The sequence below is a fragment of the Pristiophorus japonicus genome, chromosome 3 (genome assembly GCF_044704955.1).
Source record: "Pristiophorus japonicus isolate sPriJap1 chromosome 3, sPriJap1.hap1, whole genome shotgun sequence".
In the NCBI taxonomy this organism is placed as follows: Eukaryota; Metazoa; Chordata; class Chondrichthyes; family Pristiophoridae; genus Pristiophorus; species Pristiophorus japonicus.
Window position 1 is genome coordinate 25,989,617 of NC_091979.1, and position 13,773 is coordinate 26,003,389.

Consider the following 13,773-nt stretch of genomic DNA (forward strand, 5'->3'; position numbering starts at 1 on the left):
CCAACCTGTCTAAACCCGTCAGAATTTTAAACGTTTCTATGAGGTCCCCTCTCATTCTTCTGAACTCCAGTGAATACAAGCCCAGTTGATCCAGTCTTTCTTGATAGATCAGTCCCACCATCCCGGGAATCAGTCTGGTGAATCGTCGCTGCACTCCCTCAATAGCAAGAATGTCCTTCCTCAAGTTAGGAGACCAAAACTGTACACAATACTCCAGGTGTGGCCTCACCAAGGCCCTGTACAACTGTAGCAACACCTCCCTGCCCCTGTACTCAAATCCCCTCGCTATGAAGGCCAACATGCCATTTGCTTTCTTAACCGCCTGCTTTACCTGCATGCCAACCTTCAATGACTGATGTACCATGACACCCAGGTCTCGTTGCACCTCCCCTTTTCCTAATCTGTCACCATTCAGATAATAGTCTGTCTCTCTGTTTTTACCACCAAAGTGGATAACCTCACATTTATCCACATTATACTTCATCTGCCATGCATTTGCCCACTCACCTAACCTATCCAAGTCACTCTGCAGCCTCATAGCATTCTCCTCGCAGCTCACACTGCCACCCAACTTAGTGTCATCCTCAAATTTGGAGATACTACATTTAATCCCCTCGTCTAAATCATTAATGTACAATGTAAACAGCTGGGGCCCCAGCACAGAACCTTGCGGTACCCCACTAGTCACTGCCTGCCATTCTGAAAAGTACCCGTTTACTCCTACTCTTTGCTTCCTGTCTGACAACCAGTTCTCAATCCATGTCAGCACACTAACCCCAATCCCATGTGCTTTAACTTTGCACATTAATCTCTTGTGTGGGACCTTGTCGAAAGCCTTCTGAAAGTCCAAATATACCACATCAACTGGTTCTCCCTTGTCCACTCTACTGGAAACATCCTCAAAAAATTCCAGAAGATTTATCAAGCATGATTTCCCTTTCACAAATCCATGCTGACTTGGACCTATCATGTCACCATTTTCCAAATGCGCTGCTATGACATCCTTAATAATTGATTCCATCATTTTACCCACTACTGAGGTCAGGCTGACCGGTCTATAATTCCCTGTTTTCTCTCTCCCTCCTTTTTTAAAAAGTGGGGTTACATTGGCTACCCTCCACTCGATAGGAACTGATCCAGAGTCAATGGAATGTTGGAAAATGACTGTCAATGCATCCGCTATTTCCAAGGCCACCTCCTTAAGTACTCTGGGATGCAGTCCATCAGGCCCTGGGGATTTATCGGCCTTCAATCCCATCAATTTCCCCAACACAATTTCCCAACTAATAAAGATTTCCCTCAGTTCCTCCTCCTTACTAGACCCTCTGACCCCTTTTATATCCGGAAGGTTGTTTGTGTCCTCCTTAGTGAATACCGAACCAAAGTACTTGTTCAATTGGTCTGCCATTTCTTTGTTCCCCGTTATGACTGTATCCTGTACAACTGCAGTAAGACCTCCCTGCTCCTATAATCAAATCCCCTCGCTATGAAGGCCAACATGCCATTTGTCCTCTTCACCACCTGCTGTACCTGTATGTCAACTTTCAATGACTGATGTACCATGACACCCAGGTCTCGTTGCACCTCCCCTTTTCCTAATCTGTCACCATTCAGATCTGGGAATCAGTCTGGTGAATCCGTGACCCACACACAATGCCCAATCTATGGTTGTGGAGGGTGTGGAGGGGGGAGGTCAGGAACTTGTTGGGGGAAGAAAGTGAGTCAGGAACCCAGGGAAGGGTAGGGGGGGGGGCGCGGGGAGGGGAAGTGGTGGTGGTGGGAGGATCTTATTGGGGAGGAAAGGTTAGGAACCCAGTTGGGGGGGGCCACATTCAGAAACGGGGGTGGATGAGAGGAAGGTTAAGAACTTGTTGTGGGCGCAGGATCTTGTTTGCGTTGGGAGAAGGTCTTAACCTGCGCAGGGTGAGCCCTGTATGTTCCAAGTGAGCTCTGTTCTGTCTGGAGCCTGGCAGCCAGAATTACACTTTGTAAAGTACTTGAATACTTAGGCAGACAGGATCTAATTACACATTCCAGACAAACTGCTGGGTATGTCTTGTCCTCCAAGGGGACCAATCAGAAATCAGGTCTTATCCTCTAAGGTGGCCAATCAGAATTCTGGTGTTGGAAATAAATTGCGACCAATATTTAGTTCTCAACTAAAAAAAAAATTAACTGGGCATTATCACATTGCTGTATGTGAAAAAAGAGACAGACTTACATTTAGATAGCGCCTTTTACAACCTCAATTATTAAGGATGTCATAGCAGCGCATTTGGAAAGAGGTGACATGATAGGTCCAAGTCAGCATGGATTTGTGAAAGGGAAATCATGCTTGACAAATCTTCTGGAATTTTTTGAGGATGTTTCCAGTAGAGTGGACAAGGGAGAACCAGTTGATGTGGTATATTTGGACTTTCAGAAGGCTTTCGACAAGGTCCCACACAAGAGATTAATGTGCAAAGTTAAAGCACATGGGATTGGGGGTAGTGTGTTGATATGGATTGAGAACTGGTTGTCAGACAGGAAGTAAAGAGTAGGAGTAAATGGATACTTTTCAGAATGGCAGGCAGTGACAAGTAGAGTACCTCAAGGTTCTGTGCTGGGGCCCCAGCTGTTTACACTGTACATTAATGATTTAGACGAGGGGATTAAATGTAGTATCTCCAAATTTGCGGATGACACTAAGTTGGGTGGCAATGTGAGCTGCGAGGAGGATGCTATGAGGCTGCAGAGTGACTTGGATAGGTTAGGTGAGTGGGCAAATGCATGGCAGATGAAGTATAATGTGGATAAATGTGAGGTTATCCACTTTGGTGGTAAAAACAGAGAGACAGACTATTATCTGAATGGTGACAGATTAGGAAAAGGGGAGGTGCAATGAGACTTGGGTGTCATGGTACATCAGTCATTGAAGGTTGGCATGCAGGTACAGCAGGCGGTTAAGAAAGCAAATGGCATGTTGGCCTTCATAGCGAGGGGATTTGAGTACAGGGGCAGGGAGGTGTTGCTACAGTTGTACAGGGCCTTGGTGAGGCCACACCTGGAGTATTGTGTACAGTTTTGGTCTCCTAACTTGAGGAAGGACATTCTTGCTATTGTGGGAGTGCAGCGAAGGTTCACCAGACTGATTCCCGGGATGGTGGGACTGACCTATCAAGAAAGACTGGATCAACTGGGCTTGTATTCACTGGAGTTCAGAAGAATGAGAGGGGACCTCATAGAAACGTTTAAAATTCTGATGGGTTCAGACAGATGTGATGCAGGAAGAATGTTCCCAATGTTGGGGAAGTCCAGAACCAGGGGTCACAGTCTAAGGATAAAGGGTAAGCCATTTAGGACCGAGATGAGGAGAAACTTCTCCACCCAGAGAATGGTGAACCTGTGGAATTCTCTACCACAGAAAGTTGTTGAGGCCAATTCACTAAATATATTCAAAAAGGAGTTAGATGAAGTCCTTACGACTAGGAGGATCAAGGGGTATGGCGAAAAAGCAGGAATGGGGTACTGAAGTTGCATGTTCAGCCATGAACTCATTGAATGGCAGTGCAGGCTAGAAGGGCCGAATGGCCTACTCCTGCACCTATTTTCTATGTTTCTATGTTTCCCCAAAGCACTTTAGAGGCAATTAAGTAATTTTTATGAAGTGTAGTCACTGTTGTAATGTAGGAAATGTGGCAGCCACTTTGCGCACAGCAAGCTCCCACAAAAATGAATGTGAAAATGATCAGATAATCTGTTTTAGTGATGTTGATTGAGTGATAAATATTTGCCAGTACACTGGGGATAACTCCCCTGCTCTTCTTCAAAATAGTGTCGCTGGATCTTCTACATCCACTTGCGAGAGACTATGGGGCCTCGGTTCACCACCTTATCTGAAAGATAGCACTGCACTGAAGAGTCCTGGTACCAGAGGTCGAATTTTTGTGGAGAAAGAATCGCGGCAGACGGCATCAGATCCGCGGACTCAAAGAAGGAGGCCATCAAAACGCACCCAGACCTCAGAATGTGACGGAGCTGTGTTCGTTCCTGGGACTCCTCAACTATTTTGGTAACTTTCTACCCGGGTTGAGCACTTTGCTGGAGCCATTGCACATGTTGCTATGTAAGGGTGACGACTAGGTTTGGGGTAAATCTCAAGAGACAGCCTTTGAGAAGGCCAGAAACCTGCTATGTTCGAACAAGTTACTTGTACTGTATGACCCGTGTAAACGTTTAGTGCTAGCTTGTGGTGCATCTTCGTACGGGGTCGGGTGTGTGTTACAGCAAGCCAATGTATCAGGCAAACTGCAACCGGTTGCATATGCATCTAGAAGTCGAGAAAGAGGCTTTAGCATGCGTATGCGGGGTTAAGAAAATCTCCAATACCTATTTGGACTCCAGTTCGAGCTTGAAACCGACCACAAACCGTTCATTTCGCTGTTTTCAGAAAACAAAAAAGTATAATCACCAACGCTTCGTCTCGCATCCAAAGATGGGCACTAACATTATCCGCCTATGACTATGTTATCCGCCACAGACCAGGCACGGAGAACTGTGCTGATGTCCTCAGTCAGCTACCATTGCCCACCACCGGGGTGGATATGGCACAACCTGCAGACTTGCTTCTGGTCATGGATGTATTTGAGAGCGAGGGGTCACCCGTCACGGCTCGCCAGATAATGACCTGGACCAGCCTGGACCCTGTGCTATCACTAGTAAAAAGTTACGTCCTCATTGGCTGTTCCCAGGGAAATGCAAGATCAAGCTGTTTCACCGACGCAAAGATGAAATGTCCATCCAGTCGGATTGTCTCCGATGGGGCAATCGCGTGGTTTTGCCAAAAAAAGGCAGGGAAACGTTTATACGCGGCCTACACAGCACCCACCCAGGCATAGTCATGATGAAGGCTATCGCCAGGCCGCACATTTGGTGGCCCGGCATTGACTCGGATTTGGAGTCATGCATACACCAATGTAACACTTGCTCACAGTTGAGCAATGCACCAAGGGAGGCTCCACTGAGTCTGTGGTCATGGCCCTCCAAACTGTGGCCCAGGATCCAAGTAGCTTTCGCTGGCCCTCTTCTAGGAAAGATGTTCTTAGTAGTAGTGGACGCTTACTCTAAATGGATTGAATGTGTAATCATGTCATCCTGCACGTCCACTGCCACCATTGAAAGCCTCCGGGCCATGTTCACCACCCATGGCTTGCCCGACGTCCTTGTCAGTGACAATGGACCGTGTTTCACCAGCTCGGAATTCAACGAGTTCATGACCCGCAATGGCATTAAGTATGTCAGGTCTGTCCCGTTTAAGCCCGCATCCAACGTCAAGTGGAACGGGCAGTCCAAACCAGCAAGCAGAGCTTGAAACGCGTGACGGACGGCTCCCTGCAGACCCGTTTTTCTCGGGTTCTGTTCAGCTACCGGGCGCGACCCCACTCGCTCACCGGGGTTCCCCCGGCGGAATTGTTAATGAAGAGAGCACTCAAAGCCAGGCTCTCCTTAGTCCACCCGGATCTTAATGATCAAGTGGAAACGCGGCGTCATGGGCAAAACATGTACCACGATCGCGCGGCTTTATCGCGTGGCGTTGATGTAAATTACCCTGTGTTTGTCCTTAATTATGGTCATAGTCCCAAATGGGTTGCTGCCTCTGTCTTGGCCAAGGAGGGGAATAAAGTGTTTTTTTGTCAAACTATGTAATGGACAAACGTGCCGAAAGCATTTGGATCAGACGAAACCGCGATTCACTGACAACCAGGAACAACTTGAAGAGGACATCACCATCATCGATCCACCAACACACACCCAACCAGCAATCGACCTCACCGTCAATCAAGAGGATGAACCCACCATGCCCGACAGTCCGGTCAGACCAGCCATGCTGCAGTGCAGAAATGGCCCGACCAACTCAGCCATGCCAGGGTTCGAACTCGCGTTCAACCAGAGAGTGTAGGGCCCTGGATCGCCTCAACGTATAAATAACTTGTATCAAAGACTTTTTGCGGGGGGGGGGGGGGCAGTGATGTTATGTATGTAAACATTAAAACTGTGTAAGACTTGCCACCAGAGGGCACACCTGTTGGAGGCCCAAGGGTCACCTGCACACCTCATGCAAGCGAGTATAAAAGGTTGTCTGCCATGCTGCTTAGGCACTCTGGAGTTTAATTAAAGAGACTAAGGTGACATCAGTTTAAGCTTACAGTACTCAGTCTTGTGGGATTATTCGAAACATAACAACATGGATGATGCTGATCCTAAACCAACTCTGGTTTAGAACCAATATAGATGCCAGTACAATTCCTCCATTAGTTCGTCTCAAGCTGCACCAGTGGCCTCGTGTTTATGCGTGCGTGTACATTTATGTGTATGTGTGTGCGCGCACGTGTTATGTGTTTGAATGTGTGTAATTGTTCATGTGTCTATGTATTAGTGTTGTGCGGCGAGGACAGGCTGGTGGAGGACCTTTATCTTGTGGATGGTTAGCGTAAGGCCCATGCTTTCGTATGCCTCAGTAAATACGTCGACTATGTCCTGGTCATCGTGGACCATTTCCCATACCTCGGGAGCCTCTTATTAACAAAAGCAGACATTAATGAGAAGACCCAACACCGCCTCCAGTGCGCCAGCGCAGCCTTCGGCCACCTGAGGAAAAGAGTGTTCGAAGACCAGGCCCTCAAATCTACCACCAAGTTTATGGTCTACAGGGCTGTAGTAATACCCACCCTCCTGTATGGCTTAGAGACATGGACCATGTACAGTAGACTCCTCAAATCATTGGAGAAATACCACCAACGATACCTCCGCAAGATCCTGCAAATCCCCGGGAGGACAGACGCACCAACATTAGCGTCCTCATCCAGGCAAACATCCCCAGCATTGAAGCACTGACATAGAAACATAGAAACATAGAAAATAGGTGCAGGAGTAGGCCATTCGGCCCTTCGAGCCTGCACCATCATTCAATAAGATCATGGCTGATCATTCACCTCAGTACCCCTTGCCTGCTTTCTCTCCATACCCCTTGATCCCTTTAGCCATAAGGGCCATATCTAACTCCCTCTTGAATATATCCAATTAACTGGCATCAACAACTCTTTGCGGTAGGGAATTCCAACAGTTAACAACTCCCTGAGTGAAGAAGTTTCTCCTCATCTCAGTCCTAAATGGCTTACCCCTTATCCTTAGTCTATGTCCCCTGGTTCTGGACTTCCCCAACATCAGGAACATTCTTCCTGCATCTAACCTGTCCAGTCCTGTCAGAATTTTATATGTTTCTATGAGATCCCCTCTCATCCTTCTAAACTCCAGTGAATACAGGCCCAGTTGATCCAGTCTCTCCTCATATGTCAGACCTACCATCCCGAGAATCAGTTTGATGAACCTTCGCTGCACTCCCTCAATAGCAAGAACGTCCTTCCTCAGATTAGGAGACCAAAACTGAACACAATATTCCAGGTGAGGGCTCACCAAGACCCTGTACAACTGCAGTAAGACCTCCCTGCTCCTATGCTCAAATGACCACACTTGATCAGCTCTGTTGGGCAGGCCACATTGTCCGTATGCCAGACACGAGACTCCCAAAGCAAGTGCTCTACTCGGAACTCCTTCGCGGCAAACGAGCCAAAGGTGGACAGAGGAAACGTTACAAGGACACCCTCAAAATCTCCCTGATAAAGTTGCAACATCCCCACTGACACCTGGGAGTCCCTGGCCAAAGACCGCCCTAAGTGGAGGAAGTATATCCGGGAGGGCGCTGAGCACCTCGAGTCTCATCGCCGAGAGCATGCAGAAATCAAGGGCAGGCAACGGGAAGAGCGTGTGGCAAACCTGTCCCACCCACCCTTCCCTCAACGACTATCTGTCCCACCTGCGACAGGGACTGTGGTTCTCATATTGGACTGTTCAGCCACCTAAGGACTCATTTTAAGAGTGGAAGCAAATCTTCCTCGATTCCGAGGGACTGCCCATGATGATGATGATGATGTATTAGTATGTGTATGTTGCTGTGTTTACATGTGTGGCAGGTGTTTGTGTCCATGTGTGCACGCTGGTGCTCGTGGATGCGTAAGTGAAATTGTTCAGCCCATTCTCAAGATGGCGCTGTACTTGGAGTCAATTTTGAAGCGAGTTGCTTCAAGTCAGTTGCTTTAGTGTCAGCCGTGGCTCAGTGGACAGCACACTCGCTTCTGAGTCAGAAGGTTGTGGGTTCAAGCTCCACTCCAGGAACATGAGCGCAAAGATCTGCTGACAGAGCGCTGCACTATCAGAGGTGCCATCTGTCTTTTAGAGGAGACGTTAAACTGAGGCCTCGTCTGCCCTGTCAGGTGGATGTGAAAGATCACACGACACTATTTTGAAGAGTTCTCCCTGGTGTTGCGGCCAATATTTATCCCTCAGTCAACATAAACAGATTATTTGGTCATTATCACGTTGCTGTTTGTGGGAGCTTGCTGTGCGCAAATTGGCTGCCACATCACAACAGTGACTGCACTCCAAAAAAGTACTTCATTGGCTGTAAAGCGCTTTGAGATATCTGGTGGTCGAGAAAGGCGCTATATAAATCCAAATCTTTCTTCCTTTTGTGAGTGAATGCATGTGCTTAAACCATACAAACCAATGGATCTTGGGTTCAATCTCTGCTTTGTGTTAAGGTACCTGATCACAGGTGCAGCATGAAAAGGGGTGCTTACCATTGACCAGAGCACCCCTGAGCTGCAGATTGGGAAAACCCTATGCTGCTCCCTATCTTCTTCTTCTTAGGCAGTCTCCCGGAGTCGAGGATGACTTGCTTCCACACTAACATGAGTTCTCAGGTGACTGATGAGACCAATGCGGGACCTACAATCTCTGTCACAGGAGGGACGGGTGGGTGGGGTGTTTGATTTGTCGTACGCTCCTTCCGGCGAAGAGACTCAAAGTGTTCGGCGCCCTCCCGGACGCTCGTCCTCCACTTGGGGCGGTCTTGGGCCAGGGACTCCCAGGTGTCGGTGGGGATGTTGCATTTTTTCAGGGAGCCTTCGAGGGTGTCTTGAAGCAGTTTCTCTGCCCTCCTGGGGCTCGCCTGCCGTGACGCAGCTCGGGAGTCTAGCATCGTGCATGCGGACGACGTGGCCCGTCCAGCGGAGCTGATGGAGCGTGGTCAATGCCTCGATGCTGGGGATGTTGGCCTGAGCGAGAACGCTGACGTTCGTGCGCCTATCCCTAGCACCCGGTCACCAGCTCAGTGACTCCCGCTGGAAAATACGTCTCTCGACTTTGGGTGCAAACAAGATCAAGCTTGCCTTGATGCACCTCGTGGTTGAATATCCTACTGCCACTCACTGCCTCAGCTCAGACAGTTGGGGCCCACGGAGCCATACCCAACAAAGTCAGCACCTGCTTCAGCAACAATAACCATCATCATCATCATAGGCAGTCCATCGAAACGAGGATGACTTGCTTCCACGCCAACAAAAGATGAGTTCAATGGTGTTTCGAATGAAGACCTGAACTATATCCTCAAGAGTGGAAGATGCCTGTGCGTGGATTTTTTTAAACGTATGGTGGCCGTTGACCACCAGCCACCACACGGGCTTGACAGAGCTCGGTCTTGGTCCAGTGGCAAGGGTTAACCAAGACGACTGGAGACCTGCTCTGCTGCACGGACCTAGTGCGCACGCATATCGCAGTGTGGGCTAGCCCGTGCTGCCCCCGGGCCCCTGGCCCTGAACTCACTCCTCCCCTGGGCCCCGATCACGTCCTTCCACAGTCGTTCGCTGCTCCTGCTGTGTCTGCCTACGCTCCAATCACCGACCTGGACCTTGATGACGTCACTCTTCGCTGCCGTTGCCCTCCTGCACCATACGCGCGGCTCCTTGGAGTAGTACGTCTCCACGTCTCATAGCCGCCGATCGCCACACCTTTTATGGCCCCGACAACTTGCATTTATATACCACCTTTAACGTAGTTAAACATCCCAAGGTGTTTCCCAGAGGACTAATCAGACCAAAGAAGGAGACATTTGGACAGGTGACAAACGCTTGGTCAATGAGGTAGGTTTTAAGCAGCATCTTAAAGGAGGAGCGGTAGAGAGGCGCGGAGGTTTAGAGAAGGCATTATAGAGCTTAGGGTCTCGGCAGCTGAAGGCACGGCCATCAATGGTGGGCGAGAAGACAGTGGGTGATGCACAAGAGGCCAGAATTGGAAGAGTGCAGAGTTCTCGGAGAGTTTTAGGGCTGGAGGAGATTATACAGATAGGAAGGATTTGAAAACAAAAAAATTATCATCTTGAATTTGAGACGTTGCTGGACTGGAAGTCAATGTAAGTCAGCGAGCACAGGGGTAATGGGTGAACGGGACTTAGTGCGTGTTAGGACTCGGGCAATAAAATCAACTTGCATTTATATAGTGCCTTTAATGTAGTAAAACGTCCCAAGGTGCTTCACAGCAGTGTTATAAGACAAAACAAATAAATTTGGCACCAAGCCACATAAGAAGAAATGACGGCAGGTGACCAAAAGCTTGGTCAAAGAGGTAGGTTTTAAGGAGCGTCTTATAGGAGGAAAGAGAGGTAGAGAGGCGGAGAGGTTTAGGCAGGGAGTTCCAGAGCTTGGGGCCCAGGCAGCTGAAGGCACGGCCGCCAATGGTTGAGCGATTATAATCAGGGATGCTCAAGAGGGCAGAATTTGAGGAGCGCAGACATCTTGGAGGAGAGGGGGGCTCGGTTGTGAGGCTGGAGGAGATTACAGAGATAGGGAGGGGGCGAGGCCATGGAGGGATTTGTAAACAAGGAGGAGAATTTTGAAAATGAGGCGTTGTTTGACCGGAAGCCAAAGTAGGTCAGGGAGCACAGGGGCGATGGGTGAGCGGGACTCGATGCGAGTTAGGGCACGGGCTGCTGAGTTTTGGATGCCCTCAAGTTTACGTAGGGTCGAATGTGGGAGGCCAGCCAGGAGTGCGTTGGAATAGTCACATCTTGAGGTAACAAAGACAGTTTTGGATGCGCTCAAGTTAACGGGGGGGGGGAAGATGGGAGGCCAGAGCAGAGGGGTGAAAATTGGTGAAAAACTTCAACAGCTATTTTTTTTATAGATTTTCTTTCCTGCCTGAATTCATCCGAAGATAATCTGAAAAAACCTCTTGTCATGGGCTTCTCAAGCGACATTCAATTTAGCAGAAACCTGTTCACTCCCATTTCATGGCTTCTTAGCAACTAGAAATGATTAGGGCTCTGTTGCCATAGGGACCTCCTCAATGGAGGCGAGGATTGGCTCCAGGTAGTGCAATATAGCTAACGATGTTTGATAAATATTTATCCGGAACTGTGACATATTAACTCCCGGTGAACAGGGAGAGGTCAATAGTTGGTGAAAAAAAAAGGACATCTGTTACTTTTGCCACGGTAGCATCACCCGAAGCAACTGTTTGATCAAATAAACATGGCAGACGACTCATTTAACCAGCTCAAAAGCAAAGGGGAATGTGAATCATTTGGATAAATTAACCTTTTCAAAGCACCTTGGTGGCGGGGGGGGGGGGGTGGGGAACGGAGATTGGCTCTTGTCGCTACACCTTGCGAAAATGATGACGCACTAAAGATTTCATTACCTCTGATTGATGTAGGAAATCTTCCCTCTCTGCATGCAGCGCGTAGCAACCGTGTCATATTCATCGCACGGAGATAGCGCCTTCCGCAACTGACTCACAAGAGGCTGGAGCCGCTCTGCTGATTAAAATTGCAATGTTGCAGCGCCTGTCACCTGATCCGCGTTTGTGCAGGGTGCAATGGACGGAGCAGGAGGTTGAAACGCCTGGGAGGGCTCCAAAGTCGTGTTCCGAACCTCGTTTAGGTTCACCGCCGCGGCAAAAAAAAACACCGCAACGACCGTGGCACGGGATAGGCTGCCGCCGTTTAGGCAACAATGACAACTTGCATTTATCATTATCATCATCACAGGCGTTCCCTCGAAGCGAGGGTGACTTGCTTCCACGCCAAAAAAGGGATGAGTTCACAGATGTTTCAATGAAGGACCTGATATTCCAGATCCCGAACTACATCTTGAAGGGTGGAAGATGCCTGTGCGTGGATTTTTTTTAACGTGTGGTGGCCGTTGCACACCAGCCACCACACGGGCTTGACAGAACTAGTCTTGGTCCAGTGGCAAGGGTTACCCAAGACTAACTGGAGACCAGCTCTGCTGCACAGACCTAGTGCGCGCACATATCGCAGTGTGGGCTGGGCCCGTGCTGCCCCTGGGCCTTCGCCTCTTCTGGACCCCAGACTCACGCCTCTCCTGGGCCCCGGTCACTTCTCTCTACGGACTCTTGCCGCTCCTTCGCCCCTCCTGCTGTGCCTGCCCGCACTGCAACCAGCGACCTGGCTTCGCAGCCGTCGCCCTCCTGCAGCAGCACGCGCTGCTCCCTGCCGCACGCTGGTATGTTGCCGCACGCTGCCCCCTCCAATGGCCCCGGCCTGCTGACCATTAACGCAGTAACACATCCCAAGGCTTTTCACAGGAGCGTTATCAGATAATGTATGCATCCGGGAGGGCGCTGAGCACCTCGAGTCTCGTCGCCGAGAGCATGCAGAAAACAAGCGCAGGCAGCGGAAGGAGCGTGCGGCAAACCAGACTCCCCACCCACCCTTTCCTTCAACCACTGTCTGTCCCACCTGTGACAGAGACTGTAATTCTCATATTGGACTGTACAGTCACCTGAGAACTCACTTTTAGAATGGAAGCAAGTCTTCCTCGATTTCAAGGAAGATCAGATAAAAACCTGACATCGAGCCCCATAAGGAGATATTAGGACAGGTGACCAAAGGTTTGGCCAAAGAGGAAGGGGAGTGGGAGAAACTGGCTTCCTTTGCGCCTCTCATTAGCGCCTGCAGTGGGCGGTAACGGGTCGCTAAGGGTTTACTAACCCGGCGCGGACAAACCACCGATGCTGCGAACATCCCTGGCAGGTTTGCGCTGGCGCTAACACTTACCGCCTCACTCCCTCGCGCCCCGGAGATTGTGACATCATCTAGTGGCAAGGGTTAACCAAGACAACTGGCGACCAGCTCTGCTGCACAGACCTAGTGCGCACACATATCGCAGTGTGGGCTGGCCCGTGCTGCCCCTGGGCTCTTCAGGACCCCGTACCCTCATTTGCCGCACCTCCGCCACGATCTCTCGCCGCTCCTCTGCCACAAACATTCGCCGCAGAGTCGGAGGAGCGGTGAGCGATCATGGCTGAGATTCGGTGGGTGTTCGTGGCGGAGGTCCGGCGAAGGTTTGTGGTGGAGGAGCGGCGGGAGATCGTGGCGGAGGAACGGTGAGGGATCAGTCTTCTGCACTAAAGGGAACTGCACGCCAAGTTTATTTAACTTGTCCTGTATCAGATATTTGAACGATAAGGGAGTCAAGGGTTATGGGGAGCGGGCAGGGAAGTGGAGTTGAAGCCATGATCAGATCAGCCATGATCTTATTGAATGTCGGAGCAGGCGCGAGGGGCCAAATGGCCTACTCCTGCTCCTATTTCTTATGTCCTCATACTAGGCTCCAGTACCATTCTGGTGAATCTGGGTCACACATCCTCCAAGGCCAATATATCCCTTCAGATGTGCGGTGCCCACAACTGAACGCAATACTCCAGATGGGGTCTGACCGGAGCTCTATAGAACTGAAGCATAAATTTCTCCCCTGTGTAATCCAGACCTCTTGCGATAGAGGCCAACGCCCCTCAGCCTTTTTGATTGCTTTTTCTACACCAGCTTAAAATTATTTGTGCACTTGGGCTCCCAAATCTCTTTGCTTAGTAGCAACC